General features: G+C 44.3%; 2 long non-coding RNA genes across 4 annotated transcripts; one reads left to right on the top strand and one right to left on the bottom strand.

Annotated features, from left to right (window-relative positions):
* Positions 1–12,433: 12,433 nt before the first annotated feature.
* Positions 12,434–22,633, bottom strand: LOC121817370 (uncharacterized). Of its 2 annotated transcripts, XR_006057237.2 has the most exons (4): positions 21,902–22,633; positions 13,856–15,182; positions 13,277–13,364; positions 12,434–13,163 (listed from the first exon to the last, which is right to left on the bottom strand). It is a non-coding gene; the product is annotated as an uncharacterized LOC121817370 (long non-coding RNA). The 2 variants fall into 2 exon arrangements; XR_006057236.2 differs by lacking the exon at positions 21,902–22,633 and having other exon boundaries at positions 13,856–21,121.
* Positions 20,571–23,333, top strand: LOC121817371 (uncharacterized). 2 transcript variants are annotated; one of them, XR_006057238.2, is made up of 3 exons: positions 20,631–21,517; positions 21,911–22,151; positions 23,145–23,333. It is a non-coding gene; the product is annotated as an uncharacterized LOC121817371 (long non-coding RNA). The 2 variants fall into 2 exon arrangements; XR_009597710.1 differs by having other exon boundaries at positions 20,571–22,151.
* Positions 23,334–23,393: the final 60 nt, after the last annotated feature.

Consider the following 23,393-nt stretch of genomic DNA (forward strand, 5'->3'; position numbering starts at 1 on the left):
ATGCAAGATGATATAATACAGGACAGTGAATAAAGAAGAAAGAAATCCAAAAGGTTCCTTACTAGAAGCAATGAAAGGCAGATTTGACAGTGTGAAAAGTCAATAACAGAAAAGATTCACTTCAGAAATAATCCCGAATGTAAAATGACTAGGACATGTTAAACAGCTAAGAAATATACTAGAGGACAAAGCATAGAAGTCCAATCTACAGATCATCTACAAATAAGGAATGTCCTTGAAGATTAACATGGGACAGTGGATCATAAACAAGATTTAAAGTGTATATTAAATAAAAACACTTTCCAAGATACAAGTACCCCAATGTTCAGAGCAGCACTAATTACAATGTCCAAAATATGGAAATTACCTAAATGTTCACGAACAGATGAGTGGATAAAGAAGATGTGGTATATAGGCAAATATATAGGAACATTATTCAGCCGTAATAAAGTATGAAATAATGCTGTTTGCAGCAATTGGAATGGACCTAGAGATTATCATACTAACTGCAGTCGTCAGACAAAAACAAATACCATATGATCGCACCCATAGGTGGAATCTAAAATATGACACAAATGAACTTATTTACAAAACCAAAATAGACTTGCAGACGTAGAAAACAAACTTACGGTTACCAAAGGGGAAAGGAAGGGAGGAAGGGGTAAACTAGGAGTTTGGGATTAGTAGATACAAACTACTATATATAAAATAGATTTTTTTTAAAGAAGGTCTTACTGTATAGTATAGGGAACTACATTCAGTATTTTGTAATAAACTGTAACGGAAAAGAATCTGAGAATATATATATACATATCTGAAAAATTATATATACACTGGATCATGGATCACTTCACTGTATACAAGAAACTAACACAACATTGTAAGTCAACTACACTTCCATAAAAATTAGAAACAAAAAGACCTACTCTCTAGATCTGAAAAGATATCTGAAATTGGAAGTTGAGAGAATTTTTTACATTGGCAAGGAAACATTCATGAAGAAAAATCAAGACTGGACAGTTTCCAGGTGAGAAATTTTAAATTTAAATAAAAGCTCCTGCTGCTAAACAAACAGGAAAAGAAAACTTGATTCCTTCAAAAGGATTGAACTGAGTGGGACTGGAATTTCTTCTACCGAGTCACAAATACTGAGACACAGTGGGATGATGTGTACAGAAAATCTGCCTCCAGAATTGTATACAAAAGCTGATTGCTATTCAAGTATGAAAGCAGAAAAAAGTACTATCATGTCGGCAGATTATAAAAGCAAAAAAAAAAACCTCTAAGGTTAACTTTAACATTTTAAATTAAAACTGTTGAATGCAGCAACTTCTAAGACATCAACAATAATGAAGAAATTTTTATCCTACTATTACACCCTGCAGAGATCATGGTAGTTAACATTTTACTAAATTTTTTTTCTATTCTTTGTTCTATAAATGATATTAGAAACCAGGTTTGCAACTGCACTCGGGTTGAAATCTGCCAGAAACGCTATTTGTTTTATTTGTCTGGCCCACAGGGAGGGAAAGAAGACAGAGATTTTGAAATTTTCTGACTCAGTGGGGCGTCTGTTTGATTTTTACAAGGATGAGTCACATTTGCACAGTTAATGTAACAGATCTCTCTTCTTACAAGATGTGTCTTCCGGACCTAAATGAATACTACAGCACATGCCAATTTTTTGTGTCTGCCTACTTTCAGGGTTCAGGGTCAGTGTTCAGGGTCAAATTCCTGGAAGATTAAGAGAAACCTTTTTTTTCCATTAGTTTTTGCTTCATGTCCTTTGAGGTTCTGTTATTAGCTGTATATTCTTACAAGATCATCAAGTCTTCCAGGTTGATTGGTGCTTTTATCATATAAAATGGCTCTCTTTGTCTCTAGCTCTTTTCTTTGCTCTGAAGTCTAATCAGATATTGATATAGCCAGGCTCCTCTGTCCATGGAATTCTCTGGGCAAGAATACTGGAGTAGATAGATAGCCATTCCCTTCTCCAAGGGATCTTCCCAACCCAGGAATCAAACCCACGTCTCCTCCAGTGCAGGCAGATTCTTTACTGCCTGAGCCACCAGGGAAGTCCTGTTAATGTAGCCACTTCTGCTTTTTAAAAAAGTCATGTTTCTGTATCTTGTTCCATCCTTTTCCCTTCAACTTACCTAGTCGTTGTCTTTGAAGTGAGATTCTTACAAGCAGTATCTACCTGGATTGTGGTGTCTTATCCACTTTGTGTCTTTTGTAAGGGTGTGACAATGATTTACATCTAAGGTAAATACTGATGGGTTAGCACTTTACTCGGAGAAGGCAATGGCACCCCACTCCAGTACTCTTGCCTGGAAAATCCCATGGACAAAGGAGCCTGGTAGGCTGCAGTCCATGGGGTAGCGAAGAATCGGGCACGACTGAGCGAATTTACTTTCATTTTTCACTTTAATGCATTGGAGAAGGAAATGGCAACCCACTCCAGTGTTCTTGCCTGGAGAGTCCCAGGGACGGGGGAGCCTGGTGGGCTGCCGTCTATCGGGTCGCACAGAGTCGGACACGACTGAAGCGACTTAGCAGCAGCAGCACTTTACTATCTGCTGGTTTTGTTTCTGTCCTCTGGTTCTCATTTCCCTGTTTCTCTTTTGGGAACTTTTCATTAAATAGCCCGAGAAGGATTTCTAACTAAACTTGAGTATCACAGGAAAGTGATGGCTCCTTCATGATGTCCTAACTAGAGGCACCACCTGAGTGCATTTAAATGAGAGAAGTCTTTCTCGACCTGTCTGATCGCTTTGTGTACTTGAAGTAAACAGAACGTAAAGTATCCTCTCATTTTTTAACCCACTGTTTTTCTGAAGAGTTTAGTGACCCATCCATTATTTTTTCTGTCTTTCTTTTTTTAGGAGGCCATGGGTGAAGCTTCATCGTATGACTTGCAAGATCTTAGTTCCCTGACCAGGGATGAAACCTGGGCCCCCTGCAGTGTGGAGTCCTAACTTTCCTGCAGCCAGGATTTTAAATTCTCAAACTACTTCTCGCAACAAGCTACTGTCTTACGGCTTCTCATTAAATAGTCTTGGGACTTGTGACCTAGGATCTCTTTTCATTTTATGACGGTTCAGTTCAAAGTTCCTCCTTCAGAGGCCCCAGCACCAGGAGGGTTTATTTTTAAGGTACCATGAGTCTTTTTGGTTTTATTCTTCAAACATTATTTTTAGTACTATTATGAAAGCCTGTGTAAATATTATTCTGGTTGGGTTCTTTTTCTACTTTAGTAAGTCACTGGCCCATGTGAATAGGTTCCAATCTTCACAATGGGATAAGGTAACAGTTTCTTTCTTAACATGGATTGGTTAATCACATAACTGTTCTAACCTAGCTAGAATATATGTGTGACATCTTTTAACAATGAGAATGTGTATGAGCCAAAAAGATTTTGGCTCAAAGGAGGGCCTTATGGGTCCAGGACCCAGATCTCTGAATTCTGGTGCTGGTGTTTCTGAAGAGGCCCAATGAGACTTGTTGAGCCCTGCCCCCAAGGCCTTCCTTGGTGGCTCAGATGGTAAAGAATCTGCCTACAGTGCAGGAGTTGCTGGAGACTTGGGTTCAATCCCTGGGTCAGGAAGACCCCCTGAAGGAGGGCATGACAACCTACTCCAATATTCTTGCTTGGAGAATCCCTTGGACAAGAGGAGCCTGGCAGGATATAGTCCATACGGTCACAAAGAGTCAGACACGACTGAAGTGACTTAGCATGCACGCGCACCCCAAGGCCACAGGTGTGAGACCTTGTACCAAGGCCACAGAAATAGAGCCCAGAAGCAAGGTCACCTCCGAAGCTGACTTAGCCCCTTTGTAACCATTGGCAAAAGCCCCCCTGATCATCACCAACAGGCTTCCTGACCCCAAATTAGGCAAAAATGCTCACGGGGGTAGTTACCCTAAAGCACCCTATGTGCAGGCATGTTCAGTCGCTGAAGTCGTGTCCGGCTTTGCCCTAAAGAGTCACCTAAAGGCCATCCTTCAAGCAGGAATTTTCTTTGTCTTGAGGCTATAAAAATCGTCTACTAACCAACGAAAATGGTCGGCTCTCCCCTGTCAGGAGGTCGGCCCGCTGCGCTCCCGGTGCCCACAGTATCTCTGCTCTTTGTTCTTAATAAACTCACTCCCCTCTGAAATGCTCTGTATTTGGAAATTCTTTTCCAACCTCAGATTGCCTCAACAGGACGGTTACCAGGAGCAGGAATAACTGCACACTGGAACCACTGCTCTTGCCCCAGTTGAAATGCATTGTTTGGGGCAACACTCACAGGAACAGACGCAAACAGGAAGACACAACCCTGTCCCTTCCTCCAGCACTTGGTCCCCTCTAGTCTCCCTGTTGACAGAGGAGAAATCTGGCTGCAGCATCTCAACTCAGACCAGGGTAGAGAAGTGCTCATCAGAAAGCCAGCAGCCTGAATAACCCGACAAAGCCATCCTGATAATGGGGGGTGGGGGGTAGTTTTATCAGCCTTGTTGACAGTGATTATTCTAGGCTTTGGGCATGAGAACCCTTCTACGCACTCTTCAAACATCCATGCAGTTAAATATGAACCTTTTTTTTAATCAGGGGAAAAAAACCCAACCTATATATAGCACTTACTATCCATAAAGAAAAAGATATTCCGTTCTTCCATTTTGAATATAATTATATTTGTCTATCAATTTGTCTTGATAGACAGGCTGCTATTTTGAGGGGGAGGGTGGGAGACCCAGGTTCGATCTCTGGGTCTGAAAGATCCCCTGGAGAAGGGAATGGTGACCCACTCCGGTATTCTTTCCTGGAAAAGCCCATGGACAGAGGAGCCTGGAGGGCTACAGTCTACGAGGTCACAAAGAGTCAGACACAACTCAGCGACTAACACCATTAACACCACATGTTGCCCCATGTGGGATCTGAGTTCTCTGACGAAGGATCGAACTCACACCCCCAGCAATGGAACCTGCACCGCCTGCAGTAGCCCAGAGTTGTAACCACTAAACCACCAGGGAATCCCCTGCTGTTTCATTTCTGATGCTCACTAATCCCAATTTGGCTATGAGAGTCTTTTCAGCTGAGCCCCAGGTTTTCTCACTATCCCACAAGATCATTAAATGCTTCCTCACCCAACGGCAACAAAATGCCTTGCTGAACACACTCTTTTTGCATCGACTATCCAAGGCAACCAGAATCCTAGCAGTAAGACTGAAATACAAATTTATAAGTGAACCTTCAAAATCACTGGTACTAACTTTGACACAAATGCAAATTGGCATCCTGGCTAATGGCAAAACAAAACAAAAAATTGAATATACACCCTTCAAATGGACTTTTAAAGGTACCCAATTCAATTTTAATGTCACTGTCTATCATTTCCTATTGAATCTTAACATGAAAGCGTATTATTTAGATTTCCTTCTTTTATTAACTTTTCCTTTCTTGTCAAAATCAGTTTCTTAACCTTCAGTTCAGTTCAGTCACTCATGAAATAAATATTTCCTGCATACCATGTGGACCGAAGCTTTAAGAGTCAGCACAGAGTTCACCTTTCTCCTTTCTCTAACATGGCTGTAGAAGCTTCTATCAGCCAAGTCTCTAAAGCTTCAGTGAGCAGAGCTTTGCTGGTTCATTTGCATCAGGCACGGGAGTACGAACTATCACAACATTGTTAATTGTCTATACTCCAATATGGAATAAAAAGTTAAAAAAGAAAAGAAATGGGAGTACAGGGAGTACAGGGCCCCATGGCGCTCCTGGGCACACGGCCTTCTGTGTCCTTTCTTTCTTTAATTACAGGAAACAGTCTTCACTCAGCCTCCTCAACCTTCCCTGAGTCCCAATGGGGAGATCTGAGCACCTGCTGTTTAGGAAAGGGAGGGATGTCAGACCAGGGAGAGACAGTCTAGAGAAACAATAGAGTAGCTTTGGGGCAAAGTCCTGGTTCCCCATCAATGGATACACACAATAGTTTTGAGTTGTTTTACAAATACTGAAACCCCCTCCAGGTGGGAGAAATGAATGATTATTGAATCAGTTGAAGCATCACTATGAACAAAGCTAGTGGAGGTGATGGAATTCCAGTTGAGCTGTTTCAAATCCTGAAAGATGATGCTGTGAAAGTGCTGCACTCAATATGCCAGCAAATTTGGAAAACTCAGCAATGGCCACAGGACTGGGAAAGGTCAATTTTCATTCCAGTCCCAAAGAAAGGCAATGTCAAATAATGTTCAAACTACCACACAATTGCACTCATTTCACAACTAGCAAACTAATGCTCAAAATTCTCCAAGTCAGACTTCAACAGTATGTGAACCAAGAACTTCCAGATGTTCAAGCTGGATTTAGAAAAGGCAGAGCAACCAGAGATCAAATTGCCAACATCCGCTGGATCATGGAAAAAGCAAGAGAGTTCCAGAAAAACATTTACTTCTGCTTTATTGACTATGCCAAAGCCTTTGACTGTGTGGATCACAATCAACTGTGGAAAATTCTGAGAGAGATGGGAATACCAGACCACCTGACCTGCATCTTGAGAAACCTATATGCAGGTCAAGGAGCAACAGTTAGAATTGGACATGGAACAACAGACTGGTTCCAAATAGGAAAAGGAGTACATCAAGGCTGTATATTGTCACCCTGCTTTTCAACTTATATGCAGTGTGCATCACACAAAATACCAAGCTGGATGAAACACAAACTGGAATCAAGACTGCCGGGAGAAATATCAATAACCTCAGATATGCAGATGGCACCACCTTTATGGCAGAAAGTGAAGAAGAACCAAAGAACCTCTTGATAAAAGTGAAAGAGGAGAGTAAAAAAGTTGGCTTAAAGCTCAACATTCATAAAACAAAGATCATGGCATCTGGTCCCATCACTTCATGGGAAATAGATGGGAAACAGTGGAAACAGTGTCAGACTTTATTTTTCTGGGCTCCAAAATCACTGCAGATGGTGATTGCAGCCATGAAATTAAAATAAGCTTGCTCCTTGGAAGAAGAGCTATGACCAACCTAGACAGCATATTAAAAAGCAGAGACAATACTTTACCAACAAAGGTCCATCTAGTCAAGGCTATGGTTTTTCCAGCTGTCATATATAGATGTGAGAGTCGGACTGTAAAGAAAGCTGAATGCCAAAGAACTGATGTTTTTGTACTGTGGTGTTGGAGAAGACTCTTGAGAGTCCTTTGGACAGCAAGGAGATCCAACCAGTCCATCCTAAAGGAAATCAGTCCTGAATATTCGTTGGAAGGACTGATGCTGAAGCTGAAACTCCAATACTTTGGCCACCCGATGGAAGAGCTGACTCATTGGAAAAGACCCTGATGCTGGGAAAGATTGAGGGCAGAAGGAGAAGGGCACAACAGAGGATGAGAAGGTTGGATGGCATCACCAACTCGATGGACATGAGTTTGAGTGAACTCCTAGAGTTGGAGTTGATGAACAGGGAGGACTGGCATCCTGCAGACCATGGGGTGGCAAAGAGTTGGACACGACTGAGCAGCTGAACTGAACTGACTGTCCAGAGTGGATGAGTGCTAAGCTGCTTCAGTCCTGTCCGACTCTTTGTGACCCTCTGGATTATAGCCCGTCAGGCTCCTCTGTCCATGGGATTCTCCTGGCAAGAATACTGGAGTCAGTTGCCATGCCCTCCTCCAGGAGATCTTCCCACCCCAGGGATCAAACCAACATCTCTTTGTCTCCTGCATTGGCAGGAGGATTCTTTGCCACTGGCGCCACCTGGAAGCCTTGTCCAGAGTATCCTCCTAATATTAATTGTATGACCTTGGCAGATGTCAGTGAACTGCAAAGAATCACTTCCATTCTAACCTCAGGAAGAGATTAGGGAGAGTATCTAATAATTTTAGGGAGAATTTCATATGATAAATGAAAAAGATAATACAGACAAGTACAAGTTTTTGAAGCCTTACCTAAAATCCACTAAGTTCTTTATTTCATTGCTCAAAATCATATAGGTATGAGTCTGTGCACATGTGCATTACTTATATTCATATATGAATGATATATATTAGATCTTTAATTTAGATTCTGTCCATGATATATACTAGCATTTACTTTGACCATAGTTTGCTTACATTTTGAACTCCAGTTTCTCAAAAATATTTAGATAGAAACATTCATTGTCCCAGTTATTTTGGCTTGGCAGCAGTGAATAGTGGTATGAAGCAAGATCTTAATTCTCTGCCCAGAAATTAAACCTGGGTAGCCTAGATGAGAACCAAGAATCCCAGCAAGCACTGGAGGCTAGAAGCTATTTTGCCCTGGATCTATTCCCCCAGTGAAAAATGCATTTATCACAGAGACAAAAACTGTAAATGCAGGAATACAAAGTTTATTATTGAAGACATAGCATAACAAGTGGGAGAGCATTCAGGGAGACAGTTTTAGTTAAGACAGAAGCAAAACAGGGATTCACATCCAGAGAGAAAGGGTGTGGGCATCCTTCTTAGTGAGGAGGAGCTCAGTAAAGAGGCAGTTAAGTCGTGTAAATAGGTCAGTTCTTCTGGGTCTTTCCTTCAGTTCTGTTCAGTTCAGTCGCTCAGTCGTGTCCAACTCTCTGCGACCCCATGAATTGCTGCACACCAGGCCTCCCTGTCCATCACCAACTCCCGGAGTTCACTCAGACTCATGTCCATCGAGTCAGTGATGCCATCCAACCATCTCATCCTCTGTCGTCCCCTTCTCCTCCTGCCCCCCATCCCTCCCAGCATCAGGGTCTTTTCCAATGAGTCAACTCTTCACATGAGGTGGCCAAAGTACTGGAGTTTCAGCTTTAGCATCATTCCCTCCAAAGAAATCCCAGGGCTGATCTCCTTCAGAATGGACTGGTTGGATCTCCTTGCAGTCCAAGGGACTCTCAAGAGTCTTCTCCAACACCACAGTTCAAAAGCATCAATTCTTCGGTGCTCAGCCTTCTTCACAGTCCAACTCTCACATCCATACATGACCACAGGAAAAACCATAGCGTTGACTAGACAGACCTCAGTCAGCAAAGTAATGTCTCTGCTTCTGAATATGCTGTCTAGGTTGGTCATAACTTTCCTTCCAAGGAGTAAGCGTCTTTTAATTTCATGGCTGCAATCACCATCTGCAGTGATTTTGGAGCCCAGAAAAATAAAGTCTGACACTGTTTCCACTGTTTCCCCATCTATTTCCCATGAAGTGATGGGACCAGATGCCATGATCTTTGTTTTATGAATGTTGAGCTTTAAGCCAACTTTTTCACTCTCCACTTTCACTTTCCTCAAGAGGCTTTTTAGTTCCTCTTCACTTTCTGCCATAAAGATGGTGTCATCTGCATATCTGAGGTTATTGATATTTCTCCCGGCAATCTTGACTCCAGCTTGTGCTTCTTCCAGCCCAGCGTTTCTCATGATGTACTCTGCACAGAAGTTAAATAAGCAGGGTGACAATATACAGCCTTGATGTACTCCTTTTCCTATTTGGAACCAGTCTGTTGTTCCATGTCCAATTCTAACTGTTGCTTCCTGACCTGCATATAGGTTTCTCAAGATGCAGGTCAGGTGGTCTGGTATTCCCATCTCTCTCAGAATTTTCCACAGTTGATTGTGATCCACACAGTCAAAGGCTTTGGCATAGTCAATAAAGCAGAAGTAAATGTTTTTCTGGAACTCTCTTGCTTTTTCCATGATCCAGCGGATGTTGGCAATTTGATCTCTGGTTGCTCTGCCTTTTCTAAAACCAGCTTGAACATCTGGAAGTTCATGGTTCACGTATTGCTGAAGCCTGGCTTGGAGAATTTTGAGCATTACTTTACTGGCATGTGAGATGAGTGCAATTGTGCGGTAGTTTGAACATACTTTGGCACTGCCTTTCTTTGGGACTGGAATGAAAACTGACCTTTTCCAGTCCTGTGGCCACTGCTGAGTTTTCCAAACTTGCTGGCATATTGAGTGCAGCACTTTCACAGCATCATCTTTCAGGATTTGAAACAGCTCAACTGGAATTCCATCACCTCCACTAGCTTTGTTTGTAGTGATGCTTTCTAAGGCCCACTTGACTTCACATCCCAGGATGTCTGGCTCTAAATGAGTGATCACACCATCGTGATTATCCAGGTCATGAAGATCTTTTTTGTAGAGTTCTTCGGTGTATTCTTGCCACCTCTTCTTAATATCTTCTGCTTCTGTTAGGTCCATACCATTTCTGTCCTTTATCAAGCCCATCTTTGCATGAAATGTTCCCTTGGTATCTCTAATTTTCTTGAAGAGATCTCTAGTCTTTCCCATTCTGTTGTTTTCCTCTATTCCTTCGCATTGATCACTGAAGAAGGCTTTCTTATCTCTTCTTGCTATTCTTTGGAACTCTGCATTCAGATGCTTATATCTTTCCTTTCCTCCTTTGCTTTTCGCCTCTCTTCTTTTCACAGCTATTTGTAAGGCCTCCCCAGACAGCCATTTTGCTTTTTTGCATTTCTTTTCCATGGGGATGGTCTTGATCCCTGTCTCCTGTACAATGTCACGAACCTCATTCCATAGTTCATCAGGCACTCTATCAGATCTAGGCCCTTAAATCTATTTCTCGCTTCCACTGTATAATCATAAAGGATTTGATTTAGGTCATACCTGAATGTTCTAGTGGTTTTCCCTACTTTCTTCCATTTAAGTCTGAATTTGGCAATAAGGAGTTCATGATCTGAGCCACAGTCAGCTCCTGGTCTTGTTTTTGTTGACTGTATTTACCTTTAGCCAATTATCTGGTCTCTTTGTCCACACATGACCTCCCCTGAGGCCCTCCCTTGGGCCACACACACACAGTTCTCAGCCAAGATGGATCTCAAAGTGAAGGCTTCTGGGAGGTGCCAGACTCATTCACCATGGCCTGGCATTATCCCCTGACTTCTGACCCACAGGGGGCCTTTCTGTGCACGTGTAGAGTCTCCTTTGTCCCGAACAGGTGAGAGCGGAGATCCCTCAGTCCTTCACGCAGACAGAATCTTGCCCCTTTGTCCTTGCCATGACTTCTACCTTGACTATTGCCAGGACTCTCAGAGTCCACACGAGACAAAGACTGGTCACTTACCCTGTTTCTGTTGTTACTTCCGTTTTGGAGGGCAAACAGGAGGCTGATTGTAAATTCCTCAACTGGAGCCCGTCTGTCTCTTGTCTCAGGAAATGCGAACAGTTGTAAGTATCCAGCCTGAAGCCCACTGCTTCCTGCCCCATGAAATGCAGACAGGAGGCCAACGGTAAAAGTCTGACCTGGAGCCCATCTATCTCCTGCCAAATCAGTATCGTATTAGTCCAGAGCTTATTAATAATCTCATAAAATGATTATAGTACTATGAATGATTCAATTATGTGAAGAATTATTATCAAAATGTTATGCTTTTAATACTTTTTCAAAATGTCCTAGTGAAATGATAGCACAGATTCTCACTATTTTCAATTTTATATGGATTGCAAAAGCCAGTTTACATAGACAACAGCTATTTGTACAATAACCAGTCTGTTAATGGCAGATCTTTCATAAAATAATTATGTTAGAAACCCTTAATCATGTAAGTTTTAATGGGGAAAAATGCCATTCATTCCACAGTAACTGCACTATTTTCAAATAGAAAAAACACAAACTCATTTTTTCAAGAAAAAAAAAAAGTTTTTAAAAAGTCAATTTAAAAATTTCCAAACTTAGGTTTGTTTTTTTTTTTTTTTTTTGAATCACAAAACAAAACAATAAACCCAGTCGTCTCAGTCGTGTATAAATGCAAAGTCACCACTAGAGGGAGCAATTTACTCAGTTTATCTTTGGATATGCTTCTGTAACTTCTCACCTATTAAGCGGAGGTAGCGAGAACGCAGTGGCACCCCACTCCAGTACTCTTGCCTGGAAAATCCCATGGATGGAGGAGCCTGGTAGGCTGCAGTCCATGGGATCGCGAAGAGTCGGACACAACTGAGTGATTTCACTTTGACTTTTCACTTTCATGCATTGGAGAAGGAAATGGCAACCCACTCCAGCGTTCTTGCCTGGAGAATCCCGGGGACGGGGGAGCCTGGTGGGCTGCCGTTTATGGGGTCGCACAGAGTCGGACACAACTGAAGCGACTCAGCAGCAGTAGCAGCAGCATTCTAAGCGGCAGTAGTTTTTAGACTGTGTCCTCAGCCCTCAATACTCAAAAATTGTTATCCTAGTAATGTGTTTCACACTAAAATAATTTTAACCTAGAATTTTTTTTAATAGTTGCTGAAGTTTGCAAGGAGGTCTACCCATGAAAACAAGGTTACCTTGTAGCCTGGCTGAATCCATATTTACACGTAGGGTTTATGATCTAGGGAAGTCCCAGAAACATGAGGGTCCTCGCTAAATGAGGTGTACTTATTCATGTACTTGAATAAATTCATTCTGTACTTATTCATTCAGAATTAGCAGGCTGAATACCAAAGAAGATTCCAGTAAGAGTTTATTATATTTTACTAAAAAGTTCAGAGAGAGACACGTAGGGCTGGGCTGATCATCATCAGGGAATCTGGTTCCTTCTCTCTGCCCCACCATCCTATTCACAGCCTCCAAAGTCTATCATCTTGTGGCCAAAATAACTGCTGGACCTCCAGCCCTCATATTTGTGCTCTTGGCAGCCACACAGTATTTTCTGTACACTTCCTTAGCTTCAGTGGGTCTCCACCTCTTCCCTGGGGATGACAAGACTTGTTGCCCTTACCCCAGCTGCTTGATACTTTTTTTCCATAGAGAGCAGGGATCTATTTTCCCACTCCCTTGCTCCAGGTCCTCCCCATTGAGGGAGACTTTCCGTCTTCCATCCTTCCCATGAGCACCTGGAAGAGAAGCTGAAAGCTGGTGTGAACACTCCTCTGATCTTGGGATCCCAGGAGTTCTATACTGTCATGCTAGCCTGCACTTGATCTTTGATAATTTGGTAAAACAGCTGAATTGTTCTGACCCACTTGTTTGGTATTCTGCATCTTTTCCTCCCCTCCTGAGGACAGGTGAGCCAGGGATAACATCTTGAGTCTATGTGGAGTGGCCTCTCTTCCTTTGGGGTTTTAGTTTATTCCGTTGTCTTACAACCTCAACTCCTTGGAGATTCAGGAAAATTTGTGACTGGCTCTTTCTTCTTGTCCGGATGGGAGCAGGTCTCTACATCCTGGGCATAACTGAAGAGGCAATATGTGAACAGATTGAGAATTTTCCAGCGTTATAACAAATCATTAAGCCACAGACACAAGCTTTCACAAACCAAGCCACATAAACAAAAAGAAACCCTCACCTTGGCATATTGTCAAGAAATTGCAGAACATAAAACTGAGAGGAAGCAGTCTTCACTTATGAAGGATTTTAAATAGCAGCCTTCTCACCTGCAACAACACAAGCCAGGAGGCAGTGGAATAAACATCGTCAAAATGCTTAGGAGGAATAACTGCTAAACTGAAACTGTTCACCTAACAAAACTCTCCACAGATAGCTGTATTTGTTGGCACTGGGTTCAGTTCTAAAGAACAGAGAAACTCCAAGTGACGGTTTAACACAGCTTAGGGGTTTATTTCCATCTCGTGTGAAACCAAGCTCTGCCGTCTAAGGAGTGGGTGGGGGCTGGGCTGCATGGTGTTCTCAGGACCCCGGTTTCCTCCCTCTGCATCCTGCCGTTGCCAGATGTGGTTCTTACCCTCCTGATCCAAGGCAATAAAAAACTTCTCTCTAAAGAAAATGACAGTCATGGAAGATGGAAGCAATCTCTTTATAAAATAAAAACTGAGGCTTATGTCAGCGTGTAACAGATGTTATCAAATGCTGTTGGTCTGACACACTGCTGGGAGCTGTGGTTCAAAGTCTAGAGGAATGATCTCACCTTGAACTTACATCCTGCTGGTGATGGGAGTAGAACCAAGGACCTTCACCCTCCTTCCCTTTAGACTGTAGCGCATCTGAGAGGTTCACAGAGCAGTCGTTGCCTGTTGATCTCCCCAGGCTTGGAGACTATTCCAGCTGCCATCAGCGCCTTCCATCCTTCTAAACTCACACGAGGCCTTCCTCCCTGGATGCTCCTCACTCCATTGCTCCAGAGTTCACCCGAAGACAAGTCCTCATCACAGACCAAAAGGAGCTCCCACTGCTCTCAAGGGCTGACTGCTGGGGGCTTCCCCAGCCTCCCACCACCAAACCCATTCTGAAACAAGGGTCAGGGATCCTCCTGAGAACTGGTGTCCTCAGGAGGGTCTCTGGACTGTGGGCAGGGGCCCTGAAAACACAAGAAAGAGTGACCGGGGTACTGGGAGGGCGATGCAGAGGCTGGTCACAGGAAAACAGACATCTTCTCATTGTCTCTGCTCCTGGACCCATGGGCTGAAAGGCAGTAAGCAGGCGAGAACAGGAGGGAGAAGGGGCGGAGGAAAGGTGCAGGCTTGGTGGAGCAGGGGAGGCAGGCGAGGGCCTCAGAGAGAGTCAAGGAGTGGATTCACTCCAATTCAGAAATCAAGATGACACTGGTCAGACCACAGGTGACCAATGTCAAGGTGACTATCAGAGCTGACTGCTGTTTCTTCATGTAGCCCCCTCCTTCTGTCTATAAAAGCTCTTGCCCCCTGATTGTCAGGTCGGGGGAGTCAGCCTTTGGACAGGCGTCTACCCTCCATCCCCGCAGTTGCCAGCATCCAAGATAAAGCAAACTTTCCTTTTCCATCAACTTTCCCTCTTTATTAGCTTTCTGAGCGGTGAGCAGCCAGACTCCAGTTTTGGTTATGCTGGGAAGCCCCCCAACCAGTGAACCATACAGTTCCTGAAAGAAAGACTTTGACCTTATATTCGTGAAGAACAACGCCTAGCCCCTAGGGTGTATTCCTCACCCCACGGGGGAGGGGGTGGTTCTCAGACCTCCTCCCAGGCTGACTGCTCCCTCCCCCGGGCTCTCCCTCTATCATTGGCCCCACACATCTGCCAGTCATCCCAGCTGCTCTCTCCCTCACCTCCTACATCCTCTTTCTGCCATCAACAGTCAGTTCCATCTCAACCTAATGCTCTTGCACCCCCCCCACCACCCCCAGGCCCCACCTCCCTCTCCCTGCATGGCCAGTTCTCACCAGGTCACCGCTGGCACCTCCAGGAGCTGATCCTTCTTCATGTTCTTTCTGCTCACAGTTCTCAGGCCATTCTTCCCTGAAGCACGTCTGTTTGCATTGCTTAGTTTTAGGAAACCATTTGTGGATCAAAGAGATCAGTAAGAAAAGGGCCAGTGAGCTAAAGAAGAATGCACATCAGTGCTCAAAAAGCTGATCACCCTTCCTTATCCCCGACAAGGTACAAACACAACAAAGTGTAACCCGGACCCAGCAGATTGACAGAAAGCAGACAGTCCCCGACGCTGATTTAGCATTAGCTGAGGGCACCTCACTCACTGTTGGTCACTGGGACTACAGGTTTACCCTCGGACCCCAAGCGTACTGTGATGAAGGCCATTTTGACAACATCAGTAGAAATGCATGTTCCCACCAACCCAGCAATTCCGCTGCTAGAAATGTACCTATTAGGCACTAGTGGTAAAGAATCTGCCTGCCAATGCAGGAGACGCAGGTTCGATTTCTGGATCAGGAAGATCCCCTGGAGTAGCAAATGGTAACCTGCTCCAGTGTTCTTGCCTGGAGAATCCCATGGACAGAAGAGCCTGGTGGGCTACAGTCCATGGGGTCGTAACCAGTCAGACAAGACTGGGTGACTGAGCGTGCACGTGCCACAAAATTACAACTGTACGGAGCAATGTAGCATATGATGGGAATCCTGACTTTGGAAAAGGGAATGCATTCCCTTCAAATCCAGGACCAGGACAGGCATGCGCATTCTAGCCATCATCCTACTGAAAAGCCTAGGCAACGCCTTAAGACTAGGAAAAAAAAAAGAAGGAAGCCATAAGTATCAGAAGCAGATGATAAAACTAACATTGTTTGCAGTGATATGATTATCTGTGTTAGAAATTCCAAACGTATATGACTAGAGTTAATAGGAGAAACTATCAAGTCACTAAATAGAAGATCAAAATGTAAAACTCAATTACATTTCTATGCCCTAGCTAGCAACAGTTACAAACGTTAAGTTTTGTTTATCTTTAAGTCAGAATTACAGCAGTTAGCTTATCTTCAGCCTGACTGGTTTCTGATTAAACGTATTTGTAAACCACAGCTTCCTCATTTGTCATTTTGTTTTTTACTTTTTACCTCAGTGAACTCAGTAAATTTTCGATCTATATTTTCAAAGAAAGATACCTAGTTTCTTTCACATGAAAACTCTGGGTTGTCTTTACACAATGAGGACAATTTAATGAGGCATGAAATTAATGGATCATAATATTTCCCTCTATTCTCAAGAAAGAATAATTTGTTGTTTTCTGGCATTCATGCTGCAGCAGAAAACTCTGAAGCCAAGATTTTTTTTTTAAGTCCTTTAGAAGTAACCCTTTCTTCCCTCCAACACTGATTTTCTCTTAGTTATTGTAAGAATTTTCTCTTAGTTATTGCAGATAAACTTTTTTTTTTTTTGGCATACAGGTGTATGGTTGACATTACAACTGCTTGGTGGTATTCAGTTCATTTTTATTTCTAGACATTGAGAGAGAGAATCATCATTTTCAGCTCCTTGAAACTGGGCAAGGCACTATTATATTGGTTTTGTCGAAAGAACTGTACTGTGTCAGTTCTGGTGTGAACATTTAATTGCTTCTCTTTCTGGCACTTTCTTCTGCTAAAGAAGCACGTTGATTTGGACAGGCCATCAGACTGAAGCAGCCTGGAACTCGGAGGCAGTCTCCAAGGACAATGCCTTGAAAGCTCACCAGGGACCCTCAGCATACTGGAGAGAAGTCAACATTTGTCCTGCAAAGCCGCTGAAGGGTAGAGTATGTTTATGACTCCAGCATAAATGAGCTGATCCTGACAGACAGAACATAGCTCTCTTTTCATTAATCCTGTTTGGAATGCAGGAAGCCCTTTTAATCAGCACTCTTCATTTCCCTTCACTTCAACAAAATTTTCTTCTCCATTTTCAGTCCAGTTCAGTCCAGTCAGTCATGTCCAACTCTTTGCGACCCCATGAACCCGCAGCATGCCAGGCCTCCCTGTCCGTCATCAACTCCCAGAGTTCACCCAAACTCACGTCCATTGAGTCAGTGATGCCATCCAACCATCTCATCCTCTGTCGTCCCCTTCTTCTACCCTCAATCTTTCCCAGCATCAGGGTCTTTTCAAATGAGTCAGCTCTTTGCATCAGGTGGCCAAAGTATTGGAGTTTCAGCTTTAGCATCAGTCGTTCCAATGAACACCCAGGACTAATCTCCTTTAGGATGGACTAGTTGGATCTCCTTGCAGTCCAAGGGACTCTCAAGAGTCTTCTCCAACACCACAGTTCAAAAGCAGCAATTCTTTGATGCTCAGCTTTCTTTATAGTCCAACTCTCACGTCCATATGTGACTACCGGAAAAACCATAGCCTTTATTTGGCAGACCTTTGTCGGCAAAGTGATGTCTCTGCTTTTTAACATGCTGTCTAATTTGGTCATAACTTTCCATACAAGCAGTAAGTGTCTTTTAATTTCATGGCTGCAATCACCATCTGCAGTGATTTTGGAGCCCAGAAAAATAAAGTCTGACACTGTTTCCACTGTTTCCCCATCTATTTTCCATGAAGTGATGGGACCAGATGCCATGATCTTCGTTTTCTGAATGTTGAGCTTTAAGCCAACTTTTTCACTCTCCTCTTTCACTTTCCTCAAGAGGCTTTTTAGTTCTTCTTTGCTTTCTGCCATAAGGGTGGTGTCATCTGCATATCTGAGGTTATTGATATTTCTCCCGGCAATCTTGATTCCTGGATGAAGCAATCTTGTGCTTCATCCAGCCCAGCATTTCTCATGATGTACTCTGCATAGAAGTTAAATAAACAGGGTGACAATATACAGCCTTGATGTACTCCTTTTCCTATTTGGAACCAGTCTGTTGTTCCATGTTCAGTTCTAACTGTTGCTTCCTGACCTGCATATAGGTTTCTCAAGAGGCAGGTCAGGTGGTCTGTATTCCCATCTCTTTCAGAATTTTCCACAGTTGATTGTGATCCACACAGTCAAAGGCTTTGGTAGTCAATAAAGCAGAAATAGATGTTTTTCTGGAACTGTCTTGCTTTTTCAATGATCCAGTGGATGTTTGCAATTTGATCTCTGGTTCCTCTGCCTTTTCTAAAACCAGCTTAAGAAAATTATTTTCATATTCTTCTGTCCTTTGGGAAAAACACCAAGTTGTCTCCCTACTCCTGATGGTTGTGTAAATCATTTACTTTTTTTGACATGTGCACACTGCTTTGTTTGTTTGTGGCTGTGCTGAGCCTTTGTTGCCCCAGCAGGCTTTCTCTAGTTGTGGAGAGCGGGGCTACTCTCTAGGGATGGTGCACTGGCTTCTCATTGCAGCGGCTTCTCCTGCTGTGGAGCACGGGCTCTAGATGTGAGAGCTGCCGTAGCAGCAGCATCTGGGCTCAGTAGATGTGGCCCACGGGCTTGAGGCATGTGGAGTCTTCCCAGACCAGCAGTTGAGACTGTGTCCCCTGCCTTGACAGTGGATTCTTGACCATCTAAGCCACCAGGGAAGCCCTGGCAGGCGGATTCGTATCCACTGCACCACCAGGGAAGTCCTATAAATCAGCATTTTAAAATTAAATTCCTTTTTCTCTCTACATTCTGGAAGATAGTTATTATTCCATTTCAATAATGACTTACCACAGCAGCAACTAGGATTCAAGAGTATTAGAAGACAGGCATCTACCCTTCCCCCACCCCAGATAAGAATATTAGAAGAGTCATTGGGGGAGGTGGGGAGAGCAGAATGACTTATACTGAAAAGAAGACATGATCATAGTACGTTGTTTCCATGGCTAGGCTATAAAAAATATTTACAGGGTCAGAAAATGTAAAATCTGAATATCCATCCATCTTTTATGGGCAGTTGTGATTGACTGTGGGTTTACAGGTAGAGGAAATGGGATTGGGAGGGATAGTAATGCATTAAATGATTCAATTCTCATCTTCATTAATAGATTAACAGATAATATGTAAAGCTGGAAAATCAATAAATAACACTATAAACTTTTTCTCTCTTCTATATTTTCCTTCCCCAGAATATAGAAGTAAACATCTGAATAAATAGATAAGAGATTTTCAGTGATTCCTTCAGGGGAATGGAAACTGAGGCTTAGAATGATGGAGAAGAGTGTTTTTGGCTTTTTGAATCTTGTACAATTTTGTGTCTTTTTGAGATGTGAGCTGTGAAAGTCGCTCAGTCATTCAGCTGTTTGCGACCCCATGGACTATACAGTCCATGGAATTCTCCAGGCCAGAATACTGGAGTGGGTAGCCGTTCCCTTCTCTAGGGGATCTTCCCAACCCAGGGATCGAACCCAGGACTCCCGCATTGCAGGTAGCTTGTTTATAGCTGCACCACAAGGGAAGCCCAAGAATACTGGAGTGGGTAGCCTATCCCTTCTCCAGGGGATCTTCTGACCCAGGAATCGAACCAGGGTCTCCTACATTGCACGTGGATTCTTTACCAACTGAGCTATCAGGGAAGCCCTGTGTCTTTTTAAACAGCAATCATCACACATGTCAAGTTATTTAGAAAAAAATTCACAAACTGCTTCACTAACTAGCTGCTTCTTTTGTTTTCCTTTTGCTGCCTCTGAACAAAACTGTTCACAACAGCTTTATTCACAGCAGCCAAATCTTAGAAACAACCCAAAGGATGGAATGAATGAATGAATGAATGACTTTCTCTGCCTTTTAATTCACTCCAGGAAGAGGCTATCAATTTTGTCCTCCCAACAATTCACCAGGATTCCCTTTGCCTTACACCTCTCTAGCACAGAAGGTGATTATCGTTATTTTCATCTTCTTTGAACGGATGGACCAAGCATGAGAGCATTCATTTCGTGTTTCTTTATCAGCCATTTTGCACACTTGTCCATACATGCGTTTATATTGTTTCTTCTTTATTCTCTAATGAATTACTTGTTCATATCCTAAGCCTTTTTAAAAATGAAAATGTTAAAAAAAATGAAAGTGTTTGCCTGATTCTTTTTTTTTTATTTGTTAAAAAAAAGATGTTTATGTACAAAAGCTATTAACCCTTTATCTGGCATATAGGATGGGAATAACTTTCCTTCATTGCCATAGACTTTGAAAATGCATGTGCTTTTTGGAAATATCAAATATTATACTTTTATATGGTATATAAATACCATTTTTATGTGGTATGAAATAAGATATGTCTAACTAGAAAAAGAGGAGTCAAAGCTGACTGCAGTGGAGGGGACCTGATCTGCTGGGTGATGGAGAAACGAATCCCCAGAGAGGGGGAGAGGGGGAGGGTAGGGGAGAACACCTGTCCGTTGTGTTTGGTTCCACTGAGAGGAGCTGGGTGGGAGGGAGTGGCCTAGATGCTCAGGGAGAGTCCCCCAGCTGGGAGACCCACGCTTTGGAGACTTGGAATTGTATTGAGAGAAGGCAATCTAGGGATCCTCAGCTCTGGGGGGAGAGTCACCCCCATAGCATTGTGCTCAGATGCTGGGAAGCCTCTTCCAGAGACACAGGAATGCTGTTTCCTGCAAGGTCCCAGACCTCAGTGTCATAAAGGAGCAGGAGGAAGTGGGGGACCCCGGGTTCAGGGACGAGTTCCCACAGGTTCCAGTGAGGGCGGGGTGGCAATACTCCTCTCCCCCAGTATTGGTACAGCCCTGAGAAGTGAGGAGTCTGGGGGAGGCAGTGGGAGGGAATTCAAGAATGGGAAGTTCTGTTCCATGCCTTCTCCTCCATCAGACCCGCTTCCTGGCCCAGGTCCCTTTTCATTTCTTGAAATCTCTCCTTCCCATTGAAGTCTGTCATCCTCATCAGATTTAGGGTCGTCCCAAATAAAATGTGGAGGCTTCTGAGCCATTTCCTGGGGGCTGGAGCTGATGACTAACCTGGAACCACTTCTTTACCCCAGGTATCAGAAGCACTGATATTTCACAACTCTCTGGCCCTACACAGCCCACACCACCCAGGAGCCTGGGAAAGACGCCCTCAGCTCAGGCTTACTCAGACTGCGTGGGTTTTTGCATCACAGGTTTATTTACATCATAGGTGAGAGGAGTCAATATTTAAGTCTTTTGAGTTCAGATTGTGAGGGAAATCTACAGTTTCCACTTACCCAGGTTATACAGGAGCTAGGAAGACACAGAAGGGAGACGAAATTTCAGTTTTAAGAAAACAAGACAGTATAAAAGGGACCTTGGGAGAAAGAGGTAAAAACACACTTGTAACTTAGTTTCCGAGGCCTTGTCACCAGAGTACCTATGTCTGGAACTGTCAAACTTGTCGGCACCTTAGAATCACCTGGAAGGTATGAGAATATGCCAACGCCCACGCCAGACGCAGACCAATGAAAAGATCCCCCTGGGGTGGGACCAGGCAGCAGTGTGTTTGAAGACCCCCTGGCGATCCCCGGATGCAGGTAAGCCTGGAAATCACTGGCCTAAAAAGTGAAGCAGCCGTCACTCTCCTCTTTCACACTGAGGAAAACCGAGGCACGGGGAGTCTCGTGATTCTCTTAAGGTTCCCCCGTGAATTAGTGGCATCACGGGGGCCCAGAGGACTCCAGGCTCAGAGCTCCTTCTTGTGCCGGAGTCGCGCCGGGGCTAAACAGGGAGCACAGCCAGGCTGCTCCGCGGAGGAGCAGGGCAGGGCCGGGAGCCGGGAGCGCGCTCGGGCGATGGACGGGCTGCCCCGCCCCCTGCTGGCCAAAGTGCGCTATAGGCCCTCCAGGCTGCGCGTGTGTGTGAACCGCGCCGCGGCTCCCCTCCGATTCCTCCCAAGATCGCGTTCTGCCCACGCTTACTCTTCGCAGCCCTCGGTCTTCCCGACTTGCGCTTTGCTGTGTGAAAAGGGGCCCTCCCTTCGCCGCCGACAGCGGAGTCACCGTTTCCCTGCGCTGCCGTTTCTCCACGTCGTTGGGTTAGCATCTTCCTTGCAGAGCTGGGGGTCCTGGAGCCCCCATAGTGCAGTCTCTGCTGAGCATCTGGACCTTTGTGGGGAGCTCAGTGGGTCCTTGAGGAACGGAACCTGCCGAGAGAGCGCTCATGCCCGAGGTCAGTCTCTGTCCCCAGTCCTGAGTCCCATCTCTTCCTCACACGAGCTCTCCCAGGAGGAGCTGCGGGCAAATGGCTCTGTGGGAACTGCGCTCAGGCAATGGCATAGTCTGTGGCCCTGTTACAGAAGACAGCGCGGGATGACTCCCATTACTCTGTTGACCTTCTAGGGGGTACCTGTCTTCTTCCCCCTCCCCAGTCCCAAGATTCAGGACGTGAGAAGAATCTGAGAGAAGCTGAGACCACAGTAGTCCCAGGAGGGGTGAGGAAAGGCAGCTCCACCTGCCTGCTCCTTCTCTCGGCGTGACTGCAGGGACAGAGGGGACTCAGTCTCCCTGTCTGTCAAATGGGAATATTACACCTTCTCTCCCATCAAGTCTATGAGGTCGACAGCTCTGGCTAGACTTCCAATGGCCTTCCCTGAGATTTTTTTTCTAAAGTCTTCCTGCCTAGGGCGCTCTGCTCTGGTCTCCTGCAGAAAAGTATGCTTAGGGCCAAATCTTCTGAACTCCTTTCCCAATACCTACCACTCCCTCCCACCCCACCCCCCCCCCCACCCCCCAACACACATAGGATCAGAGTGAATCAGGTCTCTTTCCACTCCTCCACACTCCTTCTAAAGCTCAACATGAATTCGGTGACCTCTAGAGAGCAAGTAGAGGAAGCCCAGCTGGCATTGCAGGTGGAAACCCCAAAGGGGGTCCAGTGGAGTGACTCTGCCCGTCAGCCAGGTGGAATGAGTAAGATCTGGGCAGAGACAGCAAGGATTCCAGAAACACTGAAGACTGGAAAAAGGATTCCAGAAACTGAAAAAGATTTCCCTAAGGAAATCACATATTTGAAAGCCATTTATAATGTTGAGTTGCCTGTTGTATTAATCACTCAGTCATATCTGACTCTTTGGGACCCCATGGACTGTAGCCCACCAGGCTCCTCTGTCCCTGAAATTCTCCAGGCAAGAATACTGGAGTGTGTTGCCCTTTCCTTCTCCAGGGGATCTTCCTGACCCGTGATCAAACCCAGGTCTCTTCATCGCAGGCCGATTCTTTACCATCTGAGCCACCAGAGAAGACTTCATAATGTTGAAGTTCAACGCAGACTGGGACAGACTTGAAGTTCTAACACAGTTGACTCAAATTACATATTTATCAAAGTTTTACAATACAATAGAGAAAAATACAAGCACTTGGACGGCGGTTTTCTTATTTATAGAATTTTATTATTTTTGTTCCATCTTGACCA

The sequence above is a fragment of the Ovis aries genome, chromosome 20, assembly GCF_016772045.2.
Source record: "Ovis aries strain OAR_USU_Benz2616 breed Rambouillet chromosome 20, ARS-UI_Ramb_v3.0, whole genome shotgun sequence".
Lineage (NCBI taxonomy): Eukaryota > Metazoa > Chordata > Mammalia > Artiodactyla > Bovidae > Ovis > Ovis aries.